We start from the raw sequence: 17,538 nt of genomic DNA, 5'->3' as shown, positions 1-17,538 counted from the left end.
TACCTCCTATATAGTAGGCGAGATACACGTATTTCAGCTGCTATATAGTAGGAAAGTACGCAGTTTGGGACGCAGCAAGTAGTCGTCTATTAGCACGTACAGCATGACAAATAATTAACTGCACTTGAAGTGTTCGTAAAATAAAACATAAAAACACCCAAAACTCTATACGGTTCCATAATGAAGACGAACTGCATGTTGGTACGTGAAATTCCAGAGGGAACGTCGGACAGAATGGCGTGGGAACGTAATGACGTGTGCCATTGATCGATCTGTGTTCTATAACATGTAAAACATGAACATGAAAGGAATATTCTAAAAGCGACTCATGTAAACACCTTAATCACAATACTGTCTTACTCAGAATAAGGTCAATAATTAGATTATTACTATCCATGTAAACGTAGTCACTGATTTTTTTTCCAGTAACAGCAAATGTTTTATAACTCTTGTAAAGTTCCAGTGCAATATGCCAGTTTTTTTATTTATCATACTTGTTATCCATTCGTAATTACGTGGAAAGTTGCGTAAGACTTTATTTCCAGTTACCACTCAGATTATGGTGTTTAATCCAACCACTCAGATTTTGCGTCAAAATCTGAGTGGTTGGATTAAGTTGCGTAAGACTTTATTTATTGCGTAAGACTTTATTTCCAGTTAAGACTTTATTTCCAGTTACCACTCAGATTATGGTGTTTAATCCAACCACTCAGATTTTGTCAGCTATAAACAGTCTTTCCACCTGTACAGGATTTCCAGACATTTTTTGTGATCATTGTACCCCAAAACGCTTGATTTTGCTGCAGTTTTTTCAAATTTGCGATGCAACATAGGGAGTTTTTTGTGCTTTTTTTTTTTTTTGCGGAAAACTACTTGAATTGGCAAAATTGCAAATCGCACAAAACAGTTTTGCATGAGCTTTCGCAATGATGTTTGTTGGTAAATGAGACTTTTTAGCTGTCCTCATGTTCGACGTACGTGAATCGAAGAGGGCTTTGTCTGAATGCACATTGTTATGGTGTCACATGACGCGTCTTGGCCCAAATCTGCGGAAAATCTGCTGTCATTTTGAAAAATTGCAAGCTCATCCGAATATTGCGGAGTTTCCTCGATTTCGCGTTCATTTCTGCAATCGCAAAATCCTGAAGCGACCGGTCTTTGCCTCACCGGCCTCTGTTCAAGTCGTCCAACCTGAAGACTCTCCTGTGGCTAAAACCGTAAAGCTTTAACTCTAAATGAGTGGTACAAATGTACAAACCACCGACACTGGAGACTCCTTCCAAAAGCGCAAAACATCTTCCTTCAAAAACACAAAACAAGCACACACATTTTCAAATTTGTAAATGTGGAGCGTCCACTGTGTTGTTGTCACTACCGAAACTCTAACATAGTAGAAGGAGTGCGTTAATACTCTATTAACCATGCTGCCAGAAATAGTGTCTGATGCACTGGTGCTGTAGTAGAAAAGTAATCGCCGCCTTTTGACCAATCAGAATTAAGAATTCGATAGTGCAATTGTTGATCCACCCCCCCTTTAAACATCTTTTAAAAGTATCTCATTTTTAAAAGCAAATATCACTTGGCAATTTTGAATAACACAGTCTTCTCTGATTGGTTCCAAAGTCTCACCGTGTTACATGTTTCATTCCATGTAAGTAAGTTATGTTAGTGTCTGTGTTAATTTCCCTAATACCTTTAGACTGTTCTCTTTCTACTGTGTTCTTTCATTCTCTTTCCAAAGGTTGCATCACCTAAATCGATTCTGTTATTGAGCTCCTTGTACAACAGGTGATGGACAAGGATATAAGGAAGAAGATAGTACACGATGATATGTTCTTCTGTGAGTGTGGCATCATTGTGAGTTGTCTGGACACTCCAACCTTGTCTAAATATGCTGTACCGATTCGTTTGGGGAACATCTGCTTTTCTCAGCAAGGAAAGTTTTCTTTTAGGTCCTTTGTTCTTAAAAATTCTTGACTCCCATCCTTCTTGAAGGTGTTATATGTCATTTTGGACTTCCCTATAACTAAATCCTATCATTTGTTTCCTTTTTACCAAGGGTGGGAATGTAGAGGTAGCGTACGATTCCGGTGTGATTCCGATTCACTGTGCCATGACGCGATCATAAAACGATTCTTGATGCATCTCGACTACTGTTAACTTTTAAAGCAGAAAGTAAAATGTTGTACCGTGCCTCCAGCAAGTGCAACACTGAGTGAAAGTGTAGGTTGTCTACAACGTTGTACAGGCACAAAACAGGGTTTTGTGATAAAACTTGCATTGGCCCTGGTAATTCGATTTGCCCTTTCTGTGGAAACTTTGCCACTTGCTCGAGGGTTTCTTTTTTCGTGCAGGCACAGCAGAAGACAACTGCTTTCCAGATGGAAATGTGTATAGTGTAAGTAAGCTTGCTTGTTGGCATGTCCATCTACAAGTTTCTAATATACACATTGAGGACTTGTTAGCCAACATTTTTACAGCCATCCATCCATCCATTTTCTGCACCGCTTTGCAGGGAGCCTGGCGCCTATACCAGGCAACTCGGGGCATAAGGTAGGGGACAAGGTAGGTAATACCAGTCAGCCTACAGAGCATGTCTTTTGACTTGGGAGAGGAAACTGAAGTACCCAGAGGACACCCCTGAAGCACAGGGAGACCATGCAAACTCCACACACACAGGGTGGAGGCAGGATTCAAACCTCCCAACCCTGAATGTGTGAGGAAACGGTGCTAACCACTAAGCCACCGTACCCCCCTATTCTAGACATGTGGTCAAAAATGTGTTCCAAATCATATAAACAGAAAATCAAGATCTATGAATAAATTTTCATCTGGCCCTTCTTTTAAGATTTCGTTGTTATAATTGGAATGACCGTAAAAACAATACCATGCTGGTTTTTTAAAAATGTGAATCCCAATCAGTCAATCAATTTGTTGCCCTGAATTATTTTCCCTTTATTTCAAATGTTGCTGGATTGATTGAGTTCCATCACTGCAATGACATAGTGAGTATTACAGCTTGTTATTGGCTTTGACATGATTTTTGATCCATAAAAAGACATTACTGCTCACCGCTATTCTCCTGTTAGCATAGCGTGGTACAGCTTCTCTACAGGATGAGAATGTGTGAGCTGTTAGCAGTGTAAAACGGATAATGAGGCTGCTAACAAGGGAGTAATGTGAGAACGTGCTCTATCATCTGCAGCTGGTGAGAAAATGGTACTCATAACAGCACTCACTTTGTTTTATATATCAGCAGGCTTGCAGGGTGTCAGTGCGACGGCCTCGGTCCAAACAAACAGTGCACAGGTGTTCATTTTGCCATAGAAACATCGCTAGCAGTAACAATTCAAATTTTTTACCTCGAAGAATATAGATCATCAATGAATTCATTTTAAATGAGCTTATTCCTCACTATGTTTAAGTTATAAAATGGGCACGCATCTGTAACATGGACATTGGGCGTCCTCAAAATGTATTTAGTAATGGGCATTTACACAAGAAATGTTGTATTCATCAAAATCCACTTAAGTCATGAAAAACATTTGGATCTTAACGAGAGCTCCTAAGTTGGTGTAGATTTATGTATAAAGATACCCGCTAATTTAAACGTCGAGGCTTTAAAATCATATAAATGGCCTGAGTTACTGCGTTTTTTTAGACAGATTACACTGTCATGTTTAAATAGCTTTTTCAATTTTCTACATTGTGAAACTCTGTGCTACATTTAGTCACAAATGCGACTAAATGTAAACCAGTTCTGTCATGGATTGGTCATTTATGGGTGAAGATTAATTTATTAACGCACTTGGGTATGAAGAAATTCAGCATTACAGTCACTTTTCTACAACTGGCAGTAATTGCTTAATTCAGTTTGAATAGTATGACATTTGTCATAGTATCTCAAAAATGTTACATTTTTTTCTTGCTTAACATTATTTTACCCAAATTTACAACCACAAATGTCACAACAATGGCCATACATATACACTTCTGCATAAATATGACCTAAAACATCAAAGTTTCACAAAAGTCCTAAACGTAGATAAAGAGACCCCGATTAAACAAATGAGACATAAATATTATACTTGGTCATTTATTTATGTGCAATATTGGAAAATTATCCACTAGTACACATCTGTGAGTGGCAAAGGTATGTGAACCTTTTCTTTCAGTATCTGGTGTGACTAAATGTTTCTGGTAAGTGTTGATCAGTCCTGCACATCGGCTTGGAGGAATTTTAGCCCGTTCCACAGTACAGAACGGCTTCAACTCTGGGACGTTTTATGGTTTCCTCACATGAACCGCTTGCTTCAGGTCCTTCCACAACATTTCTATTGGATTAAGGTCAGGACTTGAGCATTCCAAAACATTAACTTTATACTTCTTTAACCATTCTTCGGTAGAACAACTTTGGTTGTTGTCCTGCTGCACTTTCTCTTGAGATCCAGTTCATGAACATATGTCCTGGCATTTTCCTTTAGGATTCTCTGGTATAATTCAGAATTCAGTGCTCCATCAATGACGGCAAGTTGCCCAGGCCCAGGTGCAGTAAAACAGGCCCAAACCATGATACTACCACCACCATGTTTCACAGATTGGGTAAGGTTCTTATGCTGGAATGCAGTGTTTTCCTTTCTCCAAGCATAACCTTTCTCATTTAAACCCAGAAAATTATATGTTGGTCTCATCCGTCCACAAAACATTTTTCCAGTAGCCTTCTGGCTTGTCCATGTGAGCTTTAATAAACTGCAAAAGGGCAGCAATGTTTTTTTTTGGAGAGCAGTGTCTTTCTCCTTGCAACCCTACCATGCACACCATTGTTGTTCAGTATTCTCCTGATGGTGGACTCATGAACATTAACATTAGCCAATGTGAGAGAGGCCTTTAGTTGCTTAGAAGTTACCCTGGGTTCCTTTGTGACCTTGCAGACTAGTACACATCTTACTCTTGGAGTGATCTTTGTTGATGATCACTCCTGGGGAGGGTAATAATGGTCTTGAATTCCCTCCATTTGTACACAATCTGTCTGACTGTGGATTGGTGGAGTCCAAACTCTTTTGAGATGGTTTTATAACCTTTTATAACTTGATGAGCTTCAACACCTCTTTTTCTGAGGTCCTCAGAAATCTCCTTTGTTCGTGCCATGATATACTTCCAGAAGCATGTGTTGTGAAGATCAGACTCTGATAGATCCCTGTTCTTTAAATAAAACAGGCTGCTCACTCGCACCTCATCACACCTAATTTCACCTTCAAATTAACTGCTAATCCTAGAGGTTCACATAGTTTTGCCACTCACAGATATGTAATATTGGATCATTTTCCTCAATAAATAAAATACAAGTATAATATGGGTGATATTCCTGTCATTTACTTATTGTTGTTAATGGATGAGCAATGTGAAATTACAAATCTTGAATGCTTGGATGACATTTGTTGTCTGCTGGCAAGTAATAAAAATGTATTCATCACAAAAAAGCTCAAGAAAGGGTTTCGGAGACGCAGAGAAACATGCCAGAAGCAACAGCAGTTAAGATACCAAAGTATCATTTAATACCTGTCATAACTGTTATACCGTCATAATTCTGTTTAGACATGGCAATTCTGCCTCTGCATACTTCTGCACATACAGTCTTGGTTATAATACATGGCCTTCATGCCAGTAATAGTCATGAGTCATAGTCCAGTCTATAATTTTTTTTTTTTTTTACAGCCGCTTGAGTACAGTAAATGGTTGTCACAGAAAATTAAGAAGTCTCCCAAGGAGGACTCACTCTAATGTCTCACCTCCTGATCGAGTTTAAGACTACAAGGAGCAGAGTTTGAAACGTGTTTCAATTTTCTACCTGAATTTGGAAGAAGTCGGATAGTGTGCACTGATGAATAACTCAAATCTGGGTAAAATTATGAAGTGTCAGTGTTCGTGAATGATTCCTATGTTCATTTGTATGCGCAATTATCTGTTAGCATATGACACAAAAATAATATGCAACTGAAATAAAATGCAAACTACTGTACAGGATGTGCTGGATCATGTGCTATTTTATGTTTACCTACAGTCATGTAATGGTACACGATGGTAATGATGGTTGACTATTCATTCAGCAGTTATACTGGCAATATACAGTAAAGTACTAGGCTCCTGTTAGATCTTGTCATTTATATCTCATTGTATAATCATCGCATTTTCAGGCTTAACCCTTTCTCACAGTACACTGGCATACGACTTATTGGACATTTTCAATCAGTATAAACAAATGAGTTATTTTATCGCCGCAAGTCTGTTACAAGATTAGTCAGGACGCTGTTGCGGTTCTGTGTGTAGCGCATCGTGACTCTGTTTTAATGAGCAGGGTGATGGCAAAATGGGAGGGGTGTGAGCCTGCAGCTGGGCAAACAATTCACACCTCTCCACAATAACTTTGGTATAGAGATAAAATGGACACCGCAACTAAAACATTTTGATAGTAGAACACTTTATACAACTGCCACAATAAAATTCAAACATATCCAATTTGGACACCTCTACTCGAGTCAGTCTCGGAGGTGTGAATTATGTATGTCTGAATGGTGATAAAAGAAACTTACCTTAAGCATAACTTAAGCATAACCCCTCTCTGAATACACCTAACTTTCCTCCCGTAAATACCGACATAACTTTTGGACTTAAATTGCTGACTGAATGCAAATCCCACAGCCCTAAGTAGCACCCTATTTATTTAAAGGCATTGTAAAAGCCAAGTTTTAATGTAAATTAATGTAAATTAATAGGTCTCTAGTTTAGGCCTTACATAATGCCCTCTGTAGGCAAATCTTTAACTATTTAGAATGGTCTGGATATTTTACGGCATCTATACTTTTGTGACTCACAGTATAGTGTAAGTACCAATGGTGTCATTAAACACAGACAATTTAACATAGCCAAATTGCACCTAGGAAACCTATTTGGTTAGAGCACATGACCAGCTTTCTGATGGTTCAGCAGGACATTACTTAAAGGCAAACATTTATTTTTACACAGATGGTTAACCATCAGGTTTGTTCACGATAGGATGTGTGAGACATACCTTACATTACCTTACAGTAAGTAAACAAGCTAGTAAGAGTAAACAAAAGCAGATAATCCCACAGCAATGATAGGCTGATGAACAGCCATACACACTTCACACACGTACACTACCCTCTCTCTGGTCTTATAATAAATGATCATAATCAGCCTTTATTACAAAATGATTACAAGCTCAGGGAGAAGCAAAGGACTCATCATCCTTGCGGAGCCAATACGGTCATTTTGTATATTAGTATATTGTGTATTTACTAAATTGCGTGCTTATTACCACTGGCACTTGACTGATAGGAAATGCTGAACGCAGTAGTGTTGGTGCTTTCTACAGTTGGTGCTTTCTATAGCAGTTAACAAAAAGACGTGAAAACAAGGACACTACACATAAACTGTGGATACGAGGCAAGAACATACAGACTATAGGCGATACGATGGCACACACGACAACACGAGCATCACAACGAAAGCTTGACAACTAGACACTGAGAAACTAGAACTATACATACTGCCGTTAATCACGATGACACGAGAGACAAGTGAGACTGCTTGAGACATGACGTGCCGGGGCTGATGGGTAGTGCAATTCCGTGCCCCTTTGGCACTATCACGACACATGCACTCGTTCTAATACTTTACTCTTTCTATAGTAACAACTTACACACTGACATGTATGACAGCTCCAAAGTAACAGAATATTTTTTTAAAATGCAGTGAGGTTTTCAGTGAGGAGATGTTTCTTTAACAATTTTGGAAGCAGTCTCCAGTGTCAGCGCTTTGTACCACTCACGAGGTAAAGCTAGAACTTTTTTTCGACAATGGGCAAGTCGTCAGTTTCTTGGTATCATGACAAACTGTATTTTTGTGTGTTATTAACTTAAAGAGAGAGAAAAGAAAGAGAGGCTGGTGAAAGGATGACTGTTTCTAGCTGGTATAATGTAACAGAATATGTAATATGCAATATATATATATATATATATATATATATATATATATATATATATATATATATATATATATATATATATTGGGGTTATCTCATACAGTGTAGCAAGTAATAATCTGGAAAGACCTACCACAGTCTAAAACTGGATTTAAAGAGAAGCAAATTAGTAAATGTCACATGTAAATGAATCATATGTAAATGAATCACATGAAAATGTATCACTTGAATATGAATCACATGAAAATGAATCTCATGAAAATGAATCACATGTAAATGAATCACATGTAAATGAACCATATGAAAATAAATAAATAAATAAATAAATAAATAAATAAATAAAAAAAATGCAATACATTCCAGTTGCACGATACAGATGCGTACTTCTTCTTCTAAGACCCGGTCATTAAAAACGTACTAAAATTCTGAGGTGTGATGGATTTTCTTTTCTTCTGTTACCACTGACACACTGACTTGTCTCATGAATGTTCCACAACATCAAACGTAACTATAATCAGATCAAACGAACTACATGTTTATTAATAAATTTTAATTTTTAACCATCAGCATATTGCTAGGGTATAAGAGGAATAAAACACTTTGGAATGTAGGAAAATAAGCCACGTCGGAGTGGTAACTGTCATTAATTGCTTGTTCTCCTATAACAGACACACCCTGTTGTGTTTTACCTTACCCATCAAACTCGATAAACAGCTGAAACAGCAACTAGCATAGAAAAATACGCAAACTATGTGTATAATTAGCTATCAAATGACTTTAATACAAGTCTACAATGATTTAACTGTTTTTGCGACTCCAAGAAGGCATAACTGCAGCTACAAATGTTCACTTCCTCTGATTAGCGCCCTGTGAGTGTATAAGTGGTTGTTGTTGAATATATCACATTAACGAATGCAGGTAATGAGGTTCTATTTGCTTCTTATTAGGTTTTTCTGTGCTTTATTAATGTCATTTCCACAGATGCTGATTAATAAAACCTTAAAATTGTACAAGGTTGTTCCAACTAGTCCGACTAGCCAATGCAACTTAACAAATCTTTCCACAGTCAGCGTCACTAAACCCTAAAACTCTTGGCTATAGTCTCTCACGCTCTTATGTTCCCCAAACATATATCAAGCTAACACAACTGCTCCGTGATGAAGCTTACAAGACAATGTCAGTTGTTTCTGCGTTGCAAGCTGAGCTTGATTTATAAGAGAGATTATCGATTGTCTATCTTTAACATCGGCAATGAAATTCTATTCCTGCTCTGAAACACGGAGAAGCACATTACAGCCAAAGACTACAGAGAGCAAGACATTTGACTACTGTTAGATCAGTCCCTAATAAATCCTTTCAAGGTGTGGCTGTTTATTTTGAGTTGCTGATTAGGTTCAAGTACATAAAAGGCATAAAGTTACATAGCCTGCTTTCAGCATCAACTGATTTGACAAATAGATTAATTTAAAAAAAAATTCTGTCAATTCTACTGCCATACGTAATGGTGGTTGCGTCTGCGGAGTGCATTAAAATCGTTTAACATACACCTAGCCGATCCATCCAGCTTATCCTATGGTCACTTGCCAGCACTCACAATTAAAGCTGTCATTGATGTTTGCGGTGCAAAATTTGACTGAAATGAACACGCAGTGCTAAACAAATTACCTGCATCTGCGCCTCTACTAATAATGAAGCTGTGAGTTTAACTACTGTATGCAACTGTAAGGCCCTGTTTACACTAGTGTGTTTTTGTTGTAAAACGGCGTTTTAAAACGAAAACGATCCTCGTCCACACTGGCGTTTCCGCTGCGTTTCAGAAACGATCACCATCCACAGTACACGACCAAATACGCATGTCACATGACCATTCATGCACACTGGACATGCGCATACAAGTGCAAACAGGAAGTTGGTTGCTAGTCCAAACCGGCGTTCCATGTAGGGCTTACGCCGCTTGAAATGAGATTTGTTGGCGATTGCTCTAATCATAGCTTGCGTCTTGCGCATGTAGGCAGCTGCAGTGTTATAAAATACAGAATTGAACTGAACAATGGCTGCTAAGAAGGACAACAAAGCCAGCAAGGCTTGCAGTTCGGGATCCGTGCTGTTGCGTATACGATCAAGGTAGCGTAATGGTCATATGGTAGGGGCTTGACGAATCAGGGAAGGATATACAATGATCCAGAATCCAGAAGACCCAATTAGGGGGCGCATGTGGGCAGCCACGCCTTCGTTTTCAAAAGCCTTCGTTTTGGTCTGTTTACACTGAAACTGGGTCTTCGGCGTTTCCGAAAGTCTCAGTTTTTGAGCGCCGAAAACCCCGGAGTAGTTTAGACGACAGGCCTAACCGTAGCAAAACACGCACTTGTGTAAACACGGCCTGACTGTATGTTACTATGGTTACGGTTGTTTAGGCAGCGCGTTAATTTAGAACAGTGAGTAAACTGACTGGAACTACCTATGCATTATACAGTTTGAACACACACCTTCTAGCCAATCAGAATCGAATCTTCAGACAGTCCGTGGTATAAATTACCATGAATTGAAGAGGGAACATTGAGTAGATCTGCAGTTTTGCATTTTTTTTTTTTCTAAGTAAAAGAATGTTTACAATGGTTAGTTAAAAAGAAATAGAAGTTAGTCAAAGCTTTCTACCTAAAGCTATTGTAGTTACTGTAGTGTTTAACTTCATAAAATACAATAGGATGTTATTTATCTGAACATAAGAAAGATACTGTGTCATCTATTTCACAGTAGCTAGCTATTTTTCATATAATTTAGTAATATGGAATCTACGGAATGCGATTGTTCTTATTCACTGAACTGTAAGGCCAACCCAATTTCATGCAATATTCAGTCACTTATAGGAAGTATAATAAGAATAAGATCGATATTCTTAAATGAATGAAGTCATGCAAATCAGAATATGCCTAGCAACGTTTAATGAACCATTCCATTGCTTTAAAATGCTGTGCAGATTCCTTTTAGTTTTCTGCTAAGTAGGCAGGTACCGCAACCCGCTCACACAGCACACTCGATATTGCAAAATATCGTCACCCTTGTGGGAGGAGGTTGCCTAGGTAGGCAGCATTTTTGAGTTGTGTATGTGCTTCTCAGATCAGTTTAAAGAGCTGTATAAAAACCCAGCCAGATTGGCTTTTTGTGATAACGCTACTGTTAGTCTATATTTCAGAAAAAATATTATGAAAGTTACAGCTTTGTAGGTTAAGTAGCGTTATATGCAACTGTCTTATAGCACAGTGTTGTTAAATGCTCGAATCTGATTAATCAGAAGGTGCAAATGAATTCTCTAGAACAGCAGCTCAGACAATAGTGTTGGCTGCAGGGCAAATCACAGGTTTGTATTAATGTGCTCATTCTAAGTAACATTGGTAGACACTCCAGATTTTTTAAAAATGTGTAATTGTTGATATGGTGTTGTTTATTTAACATTATTTGGAAGGAGTCTCCGGTGTCAGTGCTTTGTAACAGTGACTACGTTTACACGGACAGCAGTAATCCAATTATTGACCTTATTCTGAGTAAGACGATATTCTGATTAAGGTTATTAGTTTAAATAGTTTAAATAACGGCATCGCCCTTCAAAAATATATATTATTTCAGGGCTTTCCGTACACTTGTCAGACATTTGTATCTAAAATGACTAGAGTCACTGAAGTGTCAATTCAATGCATCCACAGGGCTGAGTAGTTAAATGCTTTCCTCAAGAAACCTACAACAGTAGAACCTAACAAACTAGAAGAAGCGTTAATTTTCCACAGTTGTTTCCACTGTGATTAATCAGTGACTAAGTTTACACGGACAGCAGTGATCTAATTACTGACCTTATTCTGAGTAAGACAATATTCTGATTAAGGTGTTTACATGAGTTGCTTTTAGAATATTCCTTTCATGTACTCATTGTACGTGTTATAGATCATAGAGCGATTAACAGCCCGCGTCATTATGTCACCGCGCCACGCCGTCCGACGTCCCTCCAGAATTTCACGTATCAACATACAGTCGGTCTTCGTTATGGAATCATATACAGTTTTGGGTAATTTTTATACGAACGCTTTAAGTGCAGTTAATTATTTGTCATGCTGTACGTGCTAATAGACGACTGCTTGAAGCCGTGGGCTGCGTCCCAAACCGCGTACTTACCGTCTATATAGTAGCTGAAATACATGTATCTCACATGCTATATAGCAGGTAAGTACGTGGTTTTGGACGCAGCTGTCCTCTCCTGTTTGCCGTCAAATGGTTGAGCTCTGCCGTGTGTGTACGTGTCCTGACGCAAAATGCGGTGAAAACTCCCACATGATGTAAATGGTGTGATTCAATTGTTTACATGTCTGTCCTGCACGTCAATAATGCGACTAAAATAAGAGTACTCCACATGTCTTAATTCGATTTGTGTTTACTTCGAGTATGACTTTAATCGGATTAAGGTCATCAATTATCGCTGTTTACATGCTAGTTTCTTAATCAGAGTATCGTCTTAATCGGGTTAATATCGGATTATTTTTGTCCACGTAAACGTACTGAGTCAGAGGTAAAGCTGTTCCTTTAGGTTTTATGACACAAAGGGTCTGCCAAGTGGTTCAACAGAAAAAGCTTTCGCCCTATCGTCTGGAGATCACGAACTCGAATCCCAATGATGTCTAAGACATCCGTGGCAGGCGGCCAAGGAAGCAAAATTGTCTGTGCACTCTGGGTGGGATGGATGGCATATTCTCTCCACTGTCAATCACAGCAAGACTAGCCAATCGTGGGTGTCTCTGAGCTCATGTATGCGGAAGAGGGAAGATAGCGCTTTCCTATGAGTGTGTTGTGTTGTTTTCTTTAGGATAGAATACTTTGCGGTTTCCCAATAACATGACATGCTGCATTTTTGTTATTAACTTCAAGAGACTGAAAAAACACAGTCTGGAGACTGTGACAGTCACATGCTATATTGTAAGTGCTTGTTTTGTGCAACTACAAATGGATAATAACAATTGAATACACAAATGTCTGCACTAGCGTATTGCTGTGGTATAAGAGGAATTAAATACTTTGAGACATGGTGTTATAGGAAACTTTGAGGTGGTAATGCATCACACCACCTGGGTGTTCTTTTCATGTTTTATGCCTTGCTTATTAGAAATACATCAAAAAGACAATATAGGTGCTGAGCAGAAATGATTCACTTAATCTAAAAAAAAAAAAAAAACGCCTTAAATATAATATACAGTATATTAATATTCAATTTATTGTGCGTTTAATATAGAATTTCATCCAGGCTATAAAAGTTGATGGAGACTGATGTTCATTTGTGTCAATTTTACTGACAGTTTAATCATTTTACAAGCTCAAGCAGCTGTCACTACATGATGGAGATGCTACTGGGCAGTGCTTCATCATGATAGGAAAATGCCTTAGTAATATCCATGCATTGCCAGAGAAACAGTGAGCTCAGTGGCGAAGAACAGTGGCTACACGGGCTAATATAAAATGATTAATGACTGGGTCAAACCACTGGACCTCTAATTCAAACACAAAAAACTAAACCCGAGGGATTATAAAACTGAGTTTCAGACAGCATGGTGCCGTGGGTGACAACCGGTAATAAAAGAGAAGATCTGGACACTGAGCATCCATGTGTGTGTCAGCAGATTGAGGGTTACACTGTAGAGTTGCTAAATATAAAACAAGTATGTAGTTCCTCAGGTTACACCTGACGGGGGTAAGGATATTGAGCGCTACTGAACATTTAGAGAACTGGGGAACACCACATACACACATACTCTGGGTTGAGTTTCCTACTAAAGAGGGGGTGGAGGATGCTATATTAAGCATTACATCATTAGTGAGAGAGAAAGAGAGAGAGAGAGAGCGAGAGAGAGAGAGACCTTCGACCCTGTGGCCAGTTACATTGTTTTCACTGTCACATTAACGTCTTGTAAAATCTTAACGGCCTGTTAGCCGCTGACTTCACATCTGCTGTTGTAGCCCATTTGCCTCAAGGTTTGTCATGCTGTGCATTCTGAGATACTTTTCTGCACAATACGGTTGCAAAAAGTGGTTATTCGGGCTATCCTCGCCTTAATGTCTGCTCAAGCCAGTCTGGCCATTCTTCTCTGATCGCTCTCATCAACGAGGAGTTTCCACCTGCACACCTGCTGCTCACTGGATGTTTTTTGTTTCATTAGGTACTGATGTACATAAAAATCTCATGAGATCAGTAGTTTCTGAAATACTTAAACCAGCCCATCTGGCACCAACCACCGCGCCACAGTCAACATCACAGAGATCATGTTTTTCCCCATTCTGATAGCTGATGTTAGCATTAACTGAAGCTCTTGATCTGTATCTGTATGACTGCTGCCACATGATTGGTTGATTGGGATAATTGCATGAATGTGCAGGTCTACCGGCGTGATGTTTCTAATCAATCAGTCAATCAATCAGCCAAATCAACTTAACTTCATAAACTCTACAAGAATCTATGTATATTAATAACCATCCAACCAATCTATTAATCAACCAATCAAGGCGGGCACAAGGCGGGGTACACCCTGGAGGTACACCATTGCAGGGCACACTCACATACACACTCACACACCCATTCATACACTACGGACACTTTAGACATGCCAATCAGCCTACCATGCATGTCTTTGGACTGGGGGAGGAAACCGGAGTACCCGGAGGAAACCCCCGCAGCACGGGGAGAACATGCAAACTCCACACACACACAGCCCCGGCGGGAATCGAACCCCCGACCCTGGAGGTGTGAGGCGAACGTGCTAACCACTAAGTTAGCACGTGCTAACCACGTACGCCCCATGAATCAATCAACTACAATAAAATAAACAACCCACCCACCAGCCAATGTACCTATGCAATATATAAAATCAATCAGCCAACAAGAAACCAAACAATCATATAAACAACCAGCCAATCAAATAATATATCACTCCATTAATCAACCAACCAATCCACTAATGCAGTGATTGATCGACCTACTAATTAACCAGTCACTTAACCAACCAACCAACCATCCAAAAATTCACAAGGGTTTCATATTTAAGGGAACACGAGCCAAACACACAGACACACACACAGTCTGAGATGTAACACTAAGGGTAACACCAAACCAAAAATATACACCGTGGCATGTGGTGATGTGATTAGAAGCATTGCTCTCTCATGTAGTTCATTGAGTGCACACACTCTCTCTCTCTCTCTCTCTCTCTCTCTCTCTCTCTCTCTCTCTCTCTCTCTCACACACACACACACGTGTCAGTGCCTGTATCTCCATCCATTAGTGGAAAGGAATCACTGTAACACCATGTCTAAAAGCAGATAACTGTAGTAACCGGTGGTATTTGCACACTAATGAATACCACTTTAGTGCACTCAAGTCTGCATGGTCAATCTTTGCCTGTCTGCCCTGTATTTCAAGCACAGGTCTAAATGAATATGTGTGCAATCTAAATACTTACTTCCCATTATATGTATACAGCCTAAGGTTTACCTAGATAATAGGGTATCTGTTAAAATGCCAAGTCGGTGTATACTGTATAGAAGAAGAAGAAGCCTTTATTGGTCACATATACATTACGGCACAGTGAAATTCTTTTTTCGTATATCCCAGCTTGTTAGGAAGCTGGGGTCAAAGCGCAGGGTCTGTCATGATACAGCGCCACTGGAGCAGAGAGGGTTAAGGGTCTCTTGCTCAAGAGCCCAACAGTGGCAGCTTGGCAGTGCTGGGGTTTGAACCGTGTATATATCCACTGCGTCATTCAGTATACAACATACATAGTATATAGACAGAGTAGCTACACACTCGGAACAGAAGAATATACAGTGATAGGCAAAAGCATGACGGCAGATTTCCTCTGAAGGAGTCCTATACGGACGTTTCCCCCCCGAGTGTGATACGGTCCCTACCATAAAACAGTGCCAGCTATGAGAATAAGGATCCTCCCACACCATTATCAATGACGCACAAGCAACCACAAAATGTTTGGAGCTGTAATATGGAATGAGAAATGTGCCACTACAATTTGAATTTAAAGTGAAAACTCAGTTTTTTATACCTTTTATGAATTTGTAAGTAAACTTTTATAATTGCATTCTCTGTTCATGACTTGAAATCTGATACAACTTTTCAAAACACTATCACTGGAGATCAAGAGGTGTGTTAAAATGTACAAATCTGTGTTCTTGTACCTGAAGAAGTCAGCAGATGCAGTGTTTTGAAAATGTGAATACGAATTGAACTGAGTCTGAAATAGTTTGTCCCACCAAAAATGTTCTACCCATGATTCTTACAAAACTGAATTTTGAATCTGCTTCACCTGATTATTAAGTAGTTGATTTAGAATGTTCCACACCTTGAATATTATAAATCAAATTTGAACTTTATACACCTGATTATTATGACATTTTATTAGAATTTTATACACCTGGTCGTAATAAAAATGTACTATGAATTGTATTTACCAGAGTGTTACATAATTAAATTAAAATTGGCTATACCTGATTGTTATAAAACTGAACTGGATTGTTTTACACCTGATTGTTATAAAAGTAAACCAGAATAATACCTGTTTATTATAAAATTGAAACTGAATTTTCTACATATGATTATTATACAATTTAAATTTGTGCACAAATTTAAGGCATGAAATACAGTCCTCACTTACGAACACATAATTACAGAATAATAATTCAGATTTGTACATTTTAAACGCGTGGCCTGGCCGACCCATGGAGCAGAAGGTAAAATATACCTTTGTTGTATGAATCCAAACTGCAATATTATATTAAATATCTAGCAAATGCAAAATTGGGGTGGGTGTGGCCTATTATTCTAATAAGTTAATTATTGGCATTCCTCTGTCTGAGACTCTCAGCCTATTACACCATTCAACTAGGGGTGCAACGAACGATTATTTTCAGAATCGATTAGTTGGCCGATGATTTTCCGATTAATTGGTTAATCGGATAGGAGCGAACTTCCAGTACCATTTTTTTCCCGTTTATTTAATATAAAATCCACAAACTGAGTGTTACAAATATAAACTTCAGACTAAAACTTTACACACCTGTTTGTCCAATTATATAAGACCGAAAATAACCCAATACACACACACACACACACACACACACACACACACACACACACCAGAATATATATTATTCATTTAGGACTGTAGTTTAATTCAGTGCTTTAAAAATAATGCATAAATACTTATATATAATATAAACTAAAATAATTATATAAAACAAATTAATGTGTGTGTATATATATATATATATATAATATATATAGTATTTATGCATTATTTTTTATGGATGCACAAAAAGCACAAATTAAATAATCCTAAATGAATAATAAAAACTCACTTTCACTGCACCTTTCTGTTACTCGCTGCCTTTAGTCATATTATTTTACTTGTGTTTACTTTTGATCATAGCGTTTTAATTAGACATCACAGATCTTACTCGCACTCCCACTGTGTATCAGCGCATCAACACAT

The 17,538-nt window shown here is 38.5% G+C and overlaps 2 protein-coding genes across 2 annotated transcripts in view; one reads left to right on the top strand and one right to left on the bottom strand.

The window, feature by feature from the left end:
• The window catches only part of LOC128615330 (axin-2-like), a 308,706-nt gene that overhangs the window by 53,176 nt on the left and 237,992 nt on the right, over nucleotides 1–17,538 (top strand). The gene's annotated exons all lie outside the window — the stretch shown is intronic.
• Nucleotides 1–17,538, bottom strand: part of prkcaa (protein kinase C, alpha, a) — a 193,874-nt gene that overhangs the window by 110,811 nt on the left and 65,525 nt on the right. The window lies entirely within an intron of this gene.

The sequence above is a fragment of the Ictalurus furcatus genome, chromosome 12 (assembly GCF_023375685.1).
Source record: "Ictalurus furcatus strain D&B chromosome 12, Billie_1.0, whole genome shotgun sequence".
NCBI lineage: Eukaryota > Metazoa > Chordata > Actinopteri > Siluriformes > Ictaluridae > Ictalurus > Ictalurus furcatus.
Note: the sequence above shows the minus strand (reverse complement) of the source record. Positions and strands in the feature narration are given on the sequence as shown.